The following is a 14,551-nucleotide window of genomic DNA, read 5'->3' as shown; positions in this document are numbered from 1 at the left end:
ATTCTTGAAGGTATTCTAGTGTCGAACACTATAATCAATTTTGGTACATATTAGAAATAATTTTCTAACCATGTCTTACATGTGTAGATGAATTGTTTTGGTGACTAGTATGTCATCTACATACTCCACCAAACTAATATAGATGCTCCCACTAATTTACTTGTGTGCACAAGATTTCTTTATTAATCATTGTTTTCATAAAACTTCATTAATAAAATAAACAATTCAACTTCGAGAAGTTTTCTCTAATTCATAAATGAATTTGATAATACATCTACCTTTCTAGTATCCTTTGGATTAACGAAATCCTACATATGTCAAATACATATATAAGGTTATTCCAATTAAGGAATACAACCTCGTTATCCATCTTCTAGAACATGTATTATACAACAACGGGAATTTGGGATCGATAGATTTAAGCATTACAATGATGTAATAGTTTCGTCATGATTTGCATCACGAGTTGCAAGAAACCTTCTACAATCAATCACATCTTAAAGGTATTTATAATACCATCCATGTCAGTTTTCTAAAAGAAAACTCACATTCCAATATCCATATATGGTATGTGTACATAAATTCTTTATAAGATCCCATGGCATATAGCCACTTCTCAAAGTTCAAGCCATTTAGATCTTGTGCTACTCAAACTGGTGATTTAACAACAACCCTTTGTTGAATCAACACGTGTTCCATTCTTAGAGAGATGTGTATTTTGTGTTACTTGACTTAATTCAAGTTCTACATCACTCCCACTGGCTCTTGCAAAGCTATATTCCTTGAAAAGGAATACTTCAGTTCTAGCGACAAACAACTTTTGTCAAGGGAGAAGATGTAGAAATAGTATCCTCTAGTTTCCTAAGAGAACCTCCACAAGTATACATTCATTTAATTTTAAGTTTAGTTTATCTAGTAAACCATATAACCTCAAATTATCATAAAGTCAAGAATAGGTACTCTTACCTCCATATCTAATATGGTGCCTTTATGATTACTCAATTAGAACTAGTTGTGGGTGAAGAATAACTGTAATTTAATTAATTTCAAGAGTCTTTGAGCTATAATCCAACTATTTTAGATCAAGTCATGTCAAACATGAAACGATATAAATAATTATACTCATTAATCAAGCATTTACCATCACGACTTACTCGTATAGTCTTTATACTTTTCAAACTTATTCCTTTTACTTCATTGTTAATTTCAAAGTCTTCTTGAATCGTGTCAAATACACTTTTCTTCTCTACTAAATGATTTAGTAATGTTAGATGAAGTAATAGAAACAATATCTAGCAAATATGTTTAGTTCTCCATATACATCTCATATGTATATAAACTCAAATAAATTACGTGCCCTTTCACCTTTGTTGGTGACCGGTGTACTAATCTATTTTTGAAAAGTGGGGCTCACATCCTTCAAATGATATAAAATCAAATGACTCCAATAGTCCATATCCATGGATTTTGGAAATGTGAATCACACTTGTTTGTACTAAACGTTGATGCCAATAATCTACAAAAGGTTCAAATCTCATTTGATCCTCTTTTCACATAAGTTATAGACCAGCTTATCAAGATCATGGAACTCAATTCCATTACTTGATTAACACACTTGTATAGAAAACATTATTTGAATAATATGACAACATTTGTCTTTTTATTCAACTACACAATCATTCTCTTGTCAATGCAAGATATATGATTTGATGCTTCTATTTTATATGGAATTTAATAACAATTATTTGGTTCCATATCAAGTTAAATTTAAGTCCAAGAATTAGCTCCTATGTCAATAAAACAATTTGTTTCATTCTAGACGTAAGTGGACTTCTCTTATAGTTAATCTCCCGCTTCTTTAGAACTCTCTATATTTCAACAAATATGAGACTAATCATCAAATATCATATACTTATGATGCAGAAGTAGAAATTTAACTTTCTATAACTATATGGGTAGATAAGAAGTCTTACTTCTATCTTATATTTTGACCCTTTCAAAACTACGAGCAATTTTTGTTTTTCAACTTTTGAAATAATTGTTTCCCCTTTTTGCAACCGTGTTTAACCTTTCAAAGGTAGAAAAATAGAATTTGAATTTTATTCTTATCCATGTACATCTACTTGATAGGCTTAAACTATTCATCTTATAACATTGAGGTTGAATGATCATATCATTCTCCATCGTCGTTACCACTATGAGATATCATATATCTACTCATTTGACCCAATGCTTCTGATAAGCGTTGTTTTTCAAATATAGACATAGAAAGTTGCTAGGAAATAACTGCTCGAGAATATACAGTTTTTTCTCATTCTTAAGAACAATTCTTAAATTTTGTACCAATTCAGAAACTCTTTTCTGAAAATTTTGTTCTTCATAAGAACTTTTAACAGTATAATAAAATTTATATGCTAAAGAAATTCTAAATACAGAAAATAAATAAATGTATCATGATTTAAAACATATTTAAATAGGTCTTTAATTAAATACGCTCCCACTATTTTACTCAAAACGAATGACCTTCAACATTTGAATCGGAAAATCTCATTGAAAGATTTTCTAGTGGGTTGAAATCCATATTTCACCTTGCTTTAAGTCAACGGGGGCTGTACTCAAAACTCAGTTATTTAGGTAGGAACTCCTTCCAATTGTATCTCATACAACTTTCAAATCATTTGAGTGAATAACTCCTTACTCTAATCTATCATATAGATGTTCCCAAATATTGCTTCTAAATTTATTTTAATCTTATTAAAATTAATTTAGTTAAGTTAAACCCAAAAGAATAACACTTGGGTAAATTGGATTACCGCACCGCAACTTACTAGTATAGAAAGTGCACCTCGCGGAGGCGAAATCTACACATTTCGATATTAGTCTTGAAGGGTGTTAAACTTTTGGAAAGCATTAAACTTAATATTTTGAATTGAAGGATTTTTATTAAGTTTGATCTCACCTCACCACGGCTTATATATCATATATATTCGCACTCCAATCATAACATGCATAACGATTATACAATAATAAAAGTGACATGATTATGGCCATCCTAACGCTATGACTCTCTCAAGCCAATGAGAGAATCTAAACTAATCCTAGAAACGACCTTGCTTCTCCAAGCTTGACCTCCAGGACTATCCTAACGTCATGAGCCCTTTTACTTCTTTGCATTCTATTTACATTACATATGAAAGAAACTCGTTTTACATACGAGGGAGTGGATGAGAAGAGAATGTACAATAGAGATATAAGAGAGAGGCACGACACGCAGGCCGTATTTTAATATCCAAAAGAAATAAAATAAAAGGACTAAGGCCATAATCATTCACATGATAATAATAACAACCACACTTTTATTATTATTAATTATACCTTATAATTAAATTAATTAAATTAAAATTTGGCATATGATCACACTACGCAGATTAGCTGGGGGTTTAATTGAGTACCAAAATATATTATATTGAGTACAAAAATATATTATATTAAGTACAAAAATATCTCATATTATGTACCAAAATATATTTTATTGAGTACCAAAATATATTATATTATGTACCAAAATATATTTCAGATCAAGTACTAAAATATATTAGATTGCATACCAAAATATCTCAGATTGTGTTCCAAAATATTCTAGATTGCGTATTTCGCATCAACACTTGACACGTTTATGAACACCCAAATCGTTTCGGCAAATATTATGATCAAATCCAAAAGATCATATATGATATTGAAACTCTTTCAAATCATGATTCTTTTAAATTATAAACAAATCAAGTTAAAGTCATGCAAATCGATTAAATAATTTCAAAAGATCATATATGACATTGAAACTATTTCAAATCATGATCTTTAAAATTAACTATCAATTCAGGATCGTTTATTACCTTTCAAACAACTTTTGAAAAATAATCCAAAAGGTAGAATTTTTATTTACTTAATTATAGTAATATTGACACTCAATAATTATTATAATTAAATCTGCTTTATTTAGGCAATCAATTTGTTTCCAAAACAAATTACAGGGCTAAAATTAAGCAAATATTTTATTACCAAATTCAAAAATCATATCTGATATTGAAACTCTTTCAAAATCATGATCTTTTAAATTTACTACCTTTCTCCAATTAAATAAATTAATTAAACATAAATATTTTCAAAGATTGCTTGTTTAGCATGAACAACCGGATCTATGATGCTTCACCAGATTCGGATATTGAAGTTCACTCTCACGAATTGTTCAAATTCACAACAATCTCTTTGAAAACAATTGATCGAATGATACAACCATAATAATACAACACTTGTATAGTTAGGTATCCTAATACAACAATCAAACATCAATAGTTTTAACAATTGGTTGTTCAGTATGGACAACCGGATCTTTGATGCTTCACCAAAATCGGTATTTGAAGCTCAATCTCACGAGTTGACTACAAATTCACAATCAATTATATAAAACCTATTGAACGAATGATATCATCAATATATCACATATAATGATGTTGTATTAAAATTATATATCACATATATGATATTGATCAATCAATTTTAATTAATATTTAAATTTAAATAATAAAATATTAACACTTAATATTCTATTTTATTAACGGATTTGCATTCCAAATTAATTCTTTATAGAATATCAAAATATTAGCAAATCAAATATTTGCGACAATATTATTATCTCTTAAAACAATTTTAAAAGATAATCTAATTTGATTTGTTTCCAATGATGTTCCCGTCGATATGTATAATCGATATGTCGATACTTCACCAGAAACGGTTTCTGAAACATCAAACAAATCGAAAAGCCATGCACAGAAAACATGATACGATGCCAATTTTAATTCTCTTTATTATTTAATTCCGATTCAAAATGTTTAATCATATTAAAACATAAAGCAGTAACAAAGCAATCTGATTCAAGGTTTCGTAATTGGCTCTGATACCACTGAAGGAAAATCGAATAGAAGAATGGAGTAGAAGCAGCGGAAAAATTTCGATTTTCATTCCTTGGATCATTACGAAATTCAAACACGAATCAGTGATTTGATTGTTACCTTGAACTGTGGAATCTGAAAGCTGGAACTGGAAACTGGAATCTCGATCACAGCCAAGCAAGCAGCAAGCAGCAAAGCCTCTAGCAAGTCCACACGAACAGTGCTCCTCCAAAACTCGGTGCTAGCCAATGAATTGGAAGTGCAGAGAAGAAAGGGGTTGCTTCAAAACCTGTAACCAAAAACTTCAGCACCAGAGTTCTATTTATAGAACTTCTAGTGTGCTCTGCAAGTCATAAGTCACTATTGGGCTTCAGTAAGCCCAACAACGAGTTTAGTAATTTTGCTAACTAATTAGCGTTATTTACTAAACGCACCCCTTATATAAGTCATACTTATATATTTCTCTTTTGACTGTTCTTTGTGTGTGACCTTATAGGTTCTAGTCGCATTGGCAATAATATTATATCTAATATTTAATATTATAAACAATGAGCGGTATCTAGCAACACATCATTGCTACCCAAGTGACAAGAATGTCAAGTGATCTAACGAAACCTTTCCATGATAATACTCATGTGTACACTTATTCCTTTATCTCGATATCTTTATTGATCCCAAGGCATAGATATTGTCACCCTTGTATAGATCAATATTTATATTCCTTGATTCCGAAATATACTGAATAACGAATAAGTCCAATATCTTATATTGACTTAGTTCGGCATGGCCATGCAGTTTTACAGTCATATTTCATCAAGAAGCCTAAAGATATATCTCCCGTTTATGAGGAGGGACAAATCCCATCTAGGACACTCATGTCCCTCAGCATGCTTCATCAAGTACCCATCAACCAACGTTATGGTTATCCTTTTACAGACAACGTTAGAATGGCAACAAAGCACTTGAGTCCACATCTAGGGATCATAGTGGTTTCAGGTCTAAGAGCGATATACACTATTATCATTGTCATACCCCAAATTTTGACCACTTTTCTCTGTTTTTACCCATTTTTATGCGTACTTTTAACGCCGAATAATTTCGTCATCTCAGACAAAATTTTCGGCAGGTAGTTATTTTGAAAGGGCTCGTTTAGTTAAAAAATTGGATAGTTTTAATTTTTGTTATTTTTACTTATTATTTTTTATTATTTTACTTTTGTTTTCATTTATTTCTTTTTTATTATTTTAATCTTTTCTAAGAAAAGGTCACGTGAGTGACCAATTGTTTTTTCTTTCTAAGTTTTTTTCCTTTTCTTTTTAATGTTTATTCCAATTTATATTTTAAGTCATAGTTTGTGTCCTTGTGTCCATGTGGCCTCATATCACTTGTCCAAAAAGCATCCAAAGCATTTTCTTTCTCTCCAAGTTTCATTAAGGGCAGTCTTGTCTTTGTCCATTCATTCCATTTAACCTAGTTGGTCCCTATATATAGACCCCCAATCATTGATGAAAGGGGGCTGCACTGAAACCTAGAGACTAACACATTTTTTTTCGGCAGCCACACAAACAAGATCAAACCCCATTTTCTTCTCGAAACTTCCTCAAGAACGCGATGATGAACATTCATCAAAACCCAGCAACCAATTTCTAAATCCAACACACATACAATCTCATAACCACAAACAAAGAACCATTTCCTCACCATTACTTCCTTGAGTGAACCGAATCAATTAACACAATAGCACCACTCTTCGTTTCAAAAATCATAATAAAATCATCACTGTTTCCTTTCTTTTGTTCACTACAACAATAACGCAAATCATACGACTAGAACCGGAGCGACGGAAGTACATAGAAGGAGAAGAGGAATTCGTATTGTACACAATTGCAAGTTTAAACACGAACAGAAATAGGGAGAAAGATCCATAGCCGCGCCGTTCAAGCTTGATGGAACAAAAATGAAGAAGCTGAACTCGAATCCAAGAGGAAACGGAAACTCCACCATTTCTGATCCGTGACAACGTTGAGCAGCTCGGATCTAGAAGTTGTCCATCGCTCTTTTGATTTCTCCGATTAAAAACCAGAGGTAATTTCGTTCTCCATTTTCGTTTGATTTTGAAAGTTAGATCTATAATTTTGTGTTAGTTTGCTGAAATTTTTGAGTTGATATTTGGAATGAGGGAAGAAAAGGAATATAGAAAATGATGTTTGTTTTAAAAACGGTGAAGTTTTGAGTTCCGACGCGGTGGTGCCACCACCGGCCACCGCGCCGGAATCTACAAATTCGACGGAGAAGAAAAGTATGGGGGCGGCTGTTTGTTTTAGTGAGAGAGAAGAGAGCTTGTTTATTTGGTAGAAAGATATACGTGAAAGTAATGTGAGCAAAAAACCTGCAACTTTGTTTTATATCCTCTTTTAATCCAATGTGCACCAACTCTTTTTAATCCCATGCTCCCACGTTTTTAACCTTTCAATTCTTATCTTGTGGCTATGATGAATTTGCTGGTTATTTAATCTGGACCCTCTGATTCATCAGACGGTCCAAATTAATCCAGGCTGAGCCAATTTGCTTTATTTCCATTTTAATCCCTTCTTTTTTGCTTTATTTGCATTTTAGTCCTTCTTTTAAAATTTAAAACTATGTCTTTTAAACTCATATATTTTTGCACTATGCCTCATGCATTTCTTTTTTTTGAAAAAAATACTTTAATCCTTTTTTAACTCATATAATATTGTTTCATGCATTTTTAATTCAATCATTTTTTTTAATTTTTAACCATGACTTCATGCATTTGTCTCTTTGTTCAAAGTATTTTTTTATATTGCACGCTACATGATCATATGATTTGTTTAAATTTTCGTTATGCTTTTCGTACATTTTAATTCAAAACCATTTTTTTATATCATGCATCGTTTATCATGTATTTTGTTTAACTTTAGTTATATGTTCTTGCATCTTAATTCAAAAGTCATTTTCTCATATCATGCATTTTCATCTATGTTTAATTTCTATCGCATGATTTTTGGTTTTATTTTCCTTAGGAAAAATCATTATATGCATACTTCATTTAGTCTTGCTTTGTTTAGCATATGTGCTTATTTTCTTGCATTTCGTATTTTACTTTAGTATTTTAATTGGTTTAAATTCCATGACATTTAGTGTGTATAACCAGAAAATGGATGTATATTTTTTACCATTGGTTTGTAGCTTGGCAAAGAGGCCATAGAATGTATCTAGGAATTTTTTGTAATAACGTAGGTAACACAAGCACCGACACTTGCACCGACACTATCACTTTATTTACCGCTTTACACTCGCTTTATGTTTCACGTCATTATGCTAGCTTTCCGTTAGTTAGAAAAATCATTTTCGTCTCAAAAAAAAATCAAATAAGAAAAAGTCAAATTATTTTCTTAATAAACCTTGGATCCAAATCCAAGTTGTTTTCCTTTCTTATTTTCTTAATCAAATTCCTAAATGAATCTTAATTAAACTTAGACCAAATTTCTTAAATAAAATGAAACAACCTCACTTCTATTTTATTTCTAGAGCCTTGAGGCCCCTCAATCCCCTTCTAAAAATCATTTTCAAAAATAATTAAAATCAACCTAACCCACAAAAATATTTTTTGAAAGTGAACTACGGTGGTTTTGATCCCTTTTAAGGGTACGTAGGCAGAAGCTTTATTCCTTTCAAATCAATCAAATAAAAATAGCAATTTTCTTACTTCTTCTCCCTCCATTCTTTCATTTAGCTTTAAGTAACAAAATTTTCAAATAAAAATAAAGTTAGAAAGAGGTTCTCACGGAGTACCGTGAACGACGCGGGTGCCTAACACCTTCCCGAATCGTAACCGACCCCCGGATCCAAAAAGGGTTTTTCAATCTCTTTTTCCCTTCCCAAGAATAAAATCGAGCAAGTCCGGTAGATTGAAGGTTCAAGTCCAATCAATGGCTTGACACCCGAAAATCTTGGTCTACAAAAATGGCGACTTCACTGGGGATCCTACGCGGGTTAAGCCCACCTTTCTTTCTTTATTACTTTTGCTTTATCATTTGTATATACTTTGTAAATACTTTTACGTGAGTGGTGAGACAAAGTCCTATACCCGGACTCGAGTGAAACATAAGATAGGGGTGGTAGACTCATAGTGGCATACCGAGAGTATTCTCGTGTCTTGTCACACGTGAGATAACCACACTTAGCGGAGGAGCTTAAAGTGATATATGTCGGCGGGTGTTGTCACGCTTAGACTCTATTGCTTTTAAGTTTCCGTTGAACGCTAAGGACCTTAGTAACCCTTAACCCATCTTGGCCTTTTTTAGGATGTAGTGCGGTGGCTAAGCCGGGTGATGTCTCGGTATTAGTCTACTTGCAATGCTACACTCGAACTAGACTTTCCTACGAACGTTATTGGACCGGGTGTTGTCACGGTATCCGATAAAGTTCTGTGGCGGTTGTAATTCGGGAACCTTGGTAGAACCCTTGTTACTTGTGCAATTGGAAACCATAGTCCTTACCAAATGGCGTTGTTATCCTTAAGCTCCAACATTGTATATCTTAAACCTCATCATGTATTCCTTGCATAATCATGCATACATGCATTCATCCATAAACTTTTTTTCATCCAAAAAAAATATTGAAGGATTTAGCCAAGCTTTTTGTAAACATCAAAGGAATGGGCCTTGTAAGAATGAACACCAAGCAATACAATTTCAAAAATCTCAACTAAGCTTTTGTCTTTGTTAAGAACTTCTTCCTTGGGTTCATTCTTACCTTTTGAAAAGGAAACCTATTGCAATATCTTTACAAATCTTCAAATGCAACCATGTTCATATGCCATGTTTACAATTTACCTTGATAAATCCTTCGATAACAAAAATATTGTACATTTTTGCACAAACATGTCATGCATCATTTGCATTCATAGTTTCTAGTCTGTGTCTTATCATGTGTCTTTCTCTACAAAAGGTCAATCCATCAGTAAAGTGGTCCGATGTCTTCATCCAAGTTCGGCTCGCACATGCAAACACTCATGCAAACACAAAAGATGGATCAGCTTGAGCAAGAGGTCCATGAGCTTCGTGGAGAGGTAACAACACTTCGGTTTGAGGTGGAGAAGTTAACTAGCCTAGTATCTTCGTTGATGGCTGCAAAGGATCCACTGCTTGTTCAACAAAAGTCTCAACCATTATGTCAGCCAAGGAGCATGAAACGACCTCGACAACAGGTTCCTCAACAACCTCAGCCGCTTACTACTCAGAATTAGGCTCCTCAGCCGTTTACTTCCCAGAACCAGGCTCCTCAGCAACTTATTCTTCAAAATCAGGCTCGGAAAGCATCACAGTTTGACCCAATTCCTATCAAATATGCAACTTTGCTTCCCATCTTGCTTAAGAAGGAACTTTTTCAAACCAGGCCACTTCATTGGGTCCGAATCCTCTGCCATCTTGGTATTGCCCTGACCTCAAATGTGATTTCCATCAAGGGGCACCAGGTCATGACACTGAGCAGTGTTACTCTTTGAAGGAAAAAGTTCAGAAGTTGATTGGAAATAACACCGGATTCTGCGAAGACCCGGATATAAAGGTACTACTTCAGCAACAACATCTGGCTCCTCACTCTGTTGGCGCTGTTAGGCCCATCAATGCTGTTCAAAATCCAGGTTATCAGCCCCAATTTCAGAAGATAGTTCAGAAGTTGATCCAGAAAAATCTCATACCTTTTGAAGAGCTTTGAATTTGAAGGTGCAAGTTAATCTGTTATCGGATCGTGGAACCTGATGTTGGTACATGGAATGTTTAGCTGCATTTGGGTCTTTGTTGATGTTTATTTCTACTACTCATCTGTTTAATTAATATGGTTGTGTGTTGCTTTATGTTTTTCAAGAAAAAAAAAAATCCTTTCGTCCCACCCGAGACGGAAGTGAACTTATTTAGGGCTTTTTGCTTTATGTATTTTCATCATTAATTAAAAGGTCGCTTTGATCCCGACTTTGTTTTTATTTTGTACTATTTCTGGAAAAATGGTAATACAAAAAAAAAACCAAAAAAATTCTTTTTCTTTAATCATTTCCACATATCTGCATAATCATAATGTTTATATCAATAATCAAATCATGCATTAATAAACCCGTTGAACACTTTAACCCTGTACTCTCTCTCGACTTTGAGTTCCTTGTATCCGAGGCTGAAAGGAATGATGGTGAAGAAGTTTCCAATAAGATTTCTCGTCTACTGGGGCATCTTGGCCCTCGAAGCTGCAAATATCAAGAAAGATTGTCCAGAAGAGGACTTTCATATACAAAGACTAGCATGAGATGCTACCATCTTCCTTGCAGGGATATTGTACTTCAAGTGCACACTTTAACAGGGGCAACCCCCCCACCATCCCTCAGTATACAATATAAAGGCAATGCTTCAAATGGAGGTCAACGTCCCGGCAACGGAAGTTCCAACGAAAGCTAAACTGGATTGAATTTAAAAAGTGTTATCGCCATGTGCTATGGACAGTTGTATCAAAAGGATAAAGCAAGTATTCGACAAAGAAGGCTCGTCCCCGTGAATGTCAAGAAGGTGACCTTGTGCTACAAAGTTATATGATTACAGGGGCAATGAATGCCTAATTACAAAAGATAGTGAAAACTTGTATGTCATGTGAGTACCGATGCAGTCAAGAAATACTTTGTAAAAAAAAAAAAAAAAAAGCTCGATGAGTCGCAAATCTGAAAAAGCGGCTTAGGCAAAAAAGAGCATCTCGATGGATTGAAAACCCGAAAGGGCGGTCCATGCAAAAATTAGAGACTTGTAAAAAAAAAAAATGAAACAAGAAAGCTCGATAAGTCGCAAACCTGAAAAGGCGGCTTAGGCAAAAAAGAGCGTCTCGATGGACTGAAAACCTGAAAGGGCGGTCCATGCAAAAGTTAGAGACATGAAAAAAAAGAAAAATGTGTTTATCCTGATAGGTTGAAACCCGCAAGGGCGACCTATGCAAAAGTTAAGGATTATGACAAAGTAACTGCATCTGGTCGAACATGACTCACTAGGGGCATTCCAGTCGTCAAAAGATTTCCGACTTACGGCAAGGCATCTTCATCATATCAAGTATGATTCATCTGGGGCATTTTAATTGTCAAAAGACTCCCGATATAAAGCATCTGCAGGTCAAAGACTCGGAACAGTGGAATTCAAAGTTGTTAGAGAGCATAGCGGTTATTGTGTTCAATGCACCTTTTCCATATAATTACCATTTTCCAAAACTTTTAAAATCTGTGGAGCCACGCCTTTGGCAGGACACCACTCTTCTACATCTAATTTGAGCCTGTGCCCATTTATTTGAAATTCTCAATTATTCTGTTTGCATAATTTTCTTCTATTTTTGATGTGAATACTCAGAGCAAAAATTTAAAACTTTTTTAATTGTCTTTTAAAAAGCATAAACAACAGGTACATCTTCTTTGAACTTATGAGTAGTAGAAACATACATCAACATTCGTCTCAAGGACAGTTAAACTCTGCAAGGTAAGCATGACCAAAATTTGTGAGATGACCTCTGTCAAAAAAATAATACAAAAAAAAAAAAGAAGAAGGTGCTCGCTAAGTCGAAAACCCGAAAGGGCGGCTTAAGCCAAAAATGAGCATCCCGGTGGATTGAAAACCCGAAAGGGCGGTCCAGGCAAAAATTAGGGGCAAACAAAAAAATATATTCCCGGTGGATTGAAAACCCGAAAGGGCGGTCCAGGCAAAAATTAGGGATTCAAAAAAAAAACAATACAAAACATGAAGAAAAAAAAAAACAAAGACAGAGGCATCACAGTTCAAGTGGATCAAATGGAAAGAATGCACTTGGTGTTGAGTTACAAATGGCGACTTCTTCCAGACTCTGATTGATGCGTTTTATCCCGAGAAATGGCGAATTTCGCCGGTGGTTTGATTAATGGCGCCTGTTGCCCGTGGTTTGATTAATGACATTTTTTGCTGCTTGTGGATAAATTGGTGGCGTCTTTCGCTGTGGATTTGATGAATGGCGACTTCTGCCTATGGTTTGATGAATGACGACTTCTGTCTGTGGTTTAACTAATGGCGTCTTTGCTTATGGTTTGATTAATGGGTTGTTACCCCTTCAAGCGGTTTGATTAATGAGTTGTTATCCCTTCAGTTCGTATGATTAATAGTTTGTTACCTCTTCAGCGGTATGTTTAATGGGTTGTTACCTTTTCAGTGGCCTGATTAAGGAGTTTTTACCTCTTCGGTGGTATGTTTAATAGGTTGTTACCCCTTCAGTGGTTTGATCATTGGGTTGTTTCTCCCTTCAAATGGTTTGAGTAGGGGGCGTTTCTCCCCTTTAAGTGGTTTGATTCTGGGGCATTATCCCTTCAGCGGTTTGATTGTTGGGTTGTTTCTCCCTTCAAGTGGTTTGATTATAGGGCATTCTCCTTTCAGTAATTGGTTATTGGGCTCTTCCCCCTTTCAGTAGATGATTATGGACTTTTACCCCATCAGTGGTTTGAAGGGCTTTACCCCTGACAATGTTTTGATTCATCTCCAGTGATGTTATCTCCAATGAAGATTACCGAGTGTTTGTAATGTGATGCCGGGCCACTTCCTTTTTGGACCTGCCAATCTTGTCTCAACAGTCTTACCATTATATTGTCATATGAGTCTCACGCATATTCATTCATTCATGCATACATAGCATGCATTCAAATATCATTTATACATGGTCGCATTATCACCCAGTGTCTTATTTCAATTGTATCTCATAAAAAGTGTCATCCCCAATATGTTTGATTCAAAGTTCACCACCAATTAAATTCATTTCAAAGGGCAGGTTCCACCAAATTTTCATCTTTACCAAAAGTTTTTAATTACCCAATGTTTGTTCAAGCTTTGTGTTCGTCTTTACCAATTCTAAAGGTAATAGACATGTGTTTTCTATCTTGCTTCGTTTGTCTTTACCTAATTCACGGTAATAGACAGGTCTTTTACCTAATTCACGGTAATTGACTAATTTCCTTCTTGCATGTTTGTCTTTACCTAATTCACGGTAACAGACAGGTCTTTTACCTAATTCACGGTAATTGACTAATTTCTTTCTTGCATTGTCTTTACCTAATTCACGGTAACAGACAGGTCTTTTACCTAATTCACGGTAATTGACTAATTTCTTTCTTGTTTGTCTTTACCTAATTCACGGTAATAGACAGGTCTTTTACCTAATTCACGGTAATTGACTATTTTCTTTCTTACATTGTTTGTCTTTACCTAATTCACGGTAATAGACAGGTCTTTTACCCAATTCACGGTAATTGACTAATTTCCTTCTTGCTATGTTTGTCTTTACCTAATTCACGGTAATAGACAGGTCTTTTACCCAATTCACGGTAATTGACTAATTTCTTTCTTGCATTGTCTTTACCTAATTCACGGTAATAGACGGGTCTTTTACCCAATTCACGGTAATTGACTAATTTCCTTCTTGCTACATTGTCTTTACCTAATTCACGGTAACAGACAAGTCTTTTACCCAATTCACGGTAATTGACTAATTTCTTTCTTGCATTGTCATTGTCTAATTCTCGGTAATCGACTGTTTTCCTTCAT

The sequence above is a fragment of the Medicago sativa genome, chromosome 6 (assembly GCF_051527215.1).
Source record: "Medicago sativa cultivar Bolivia chromosome 6, Bolivia_mono, whole genome shotgun sequence".
In the NCBI taxonomy this organism is placed as follows: Eukaryota; Viridiplantae; Streptophyta; class Magnoliopsida; order Fabales; family Fabaceae; genus Medicago; species Medicago sativa.
This window is presented reverse-complemented; position numbering follows the sequence as displayed.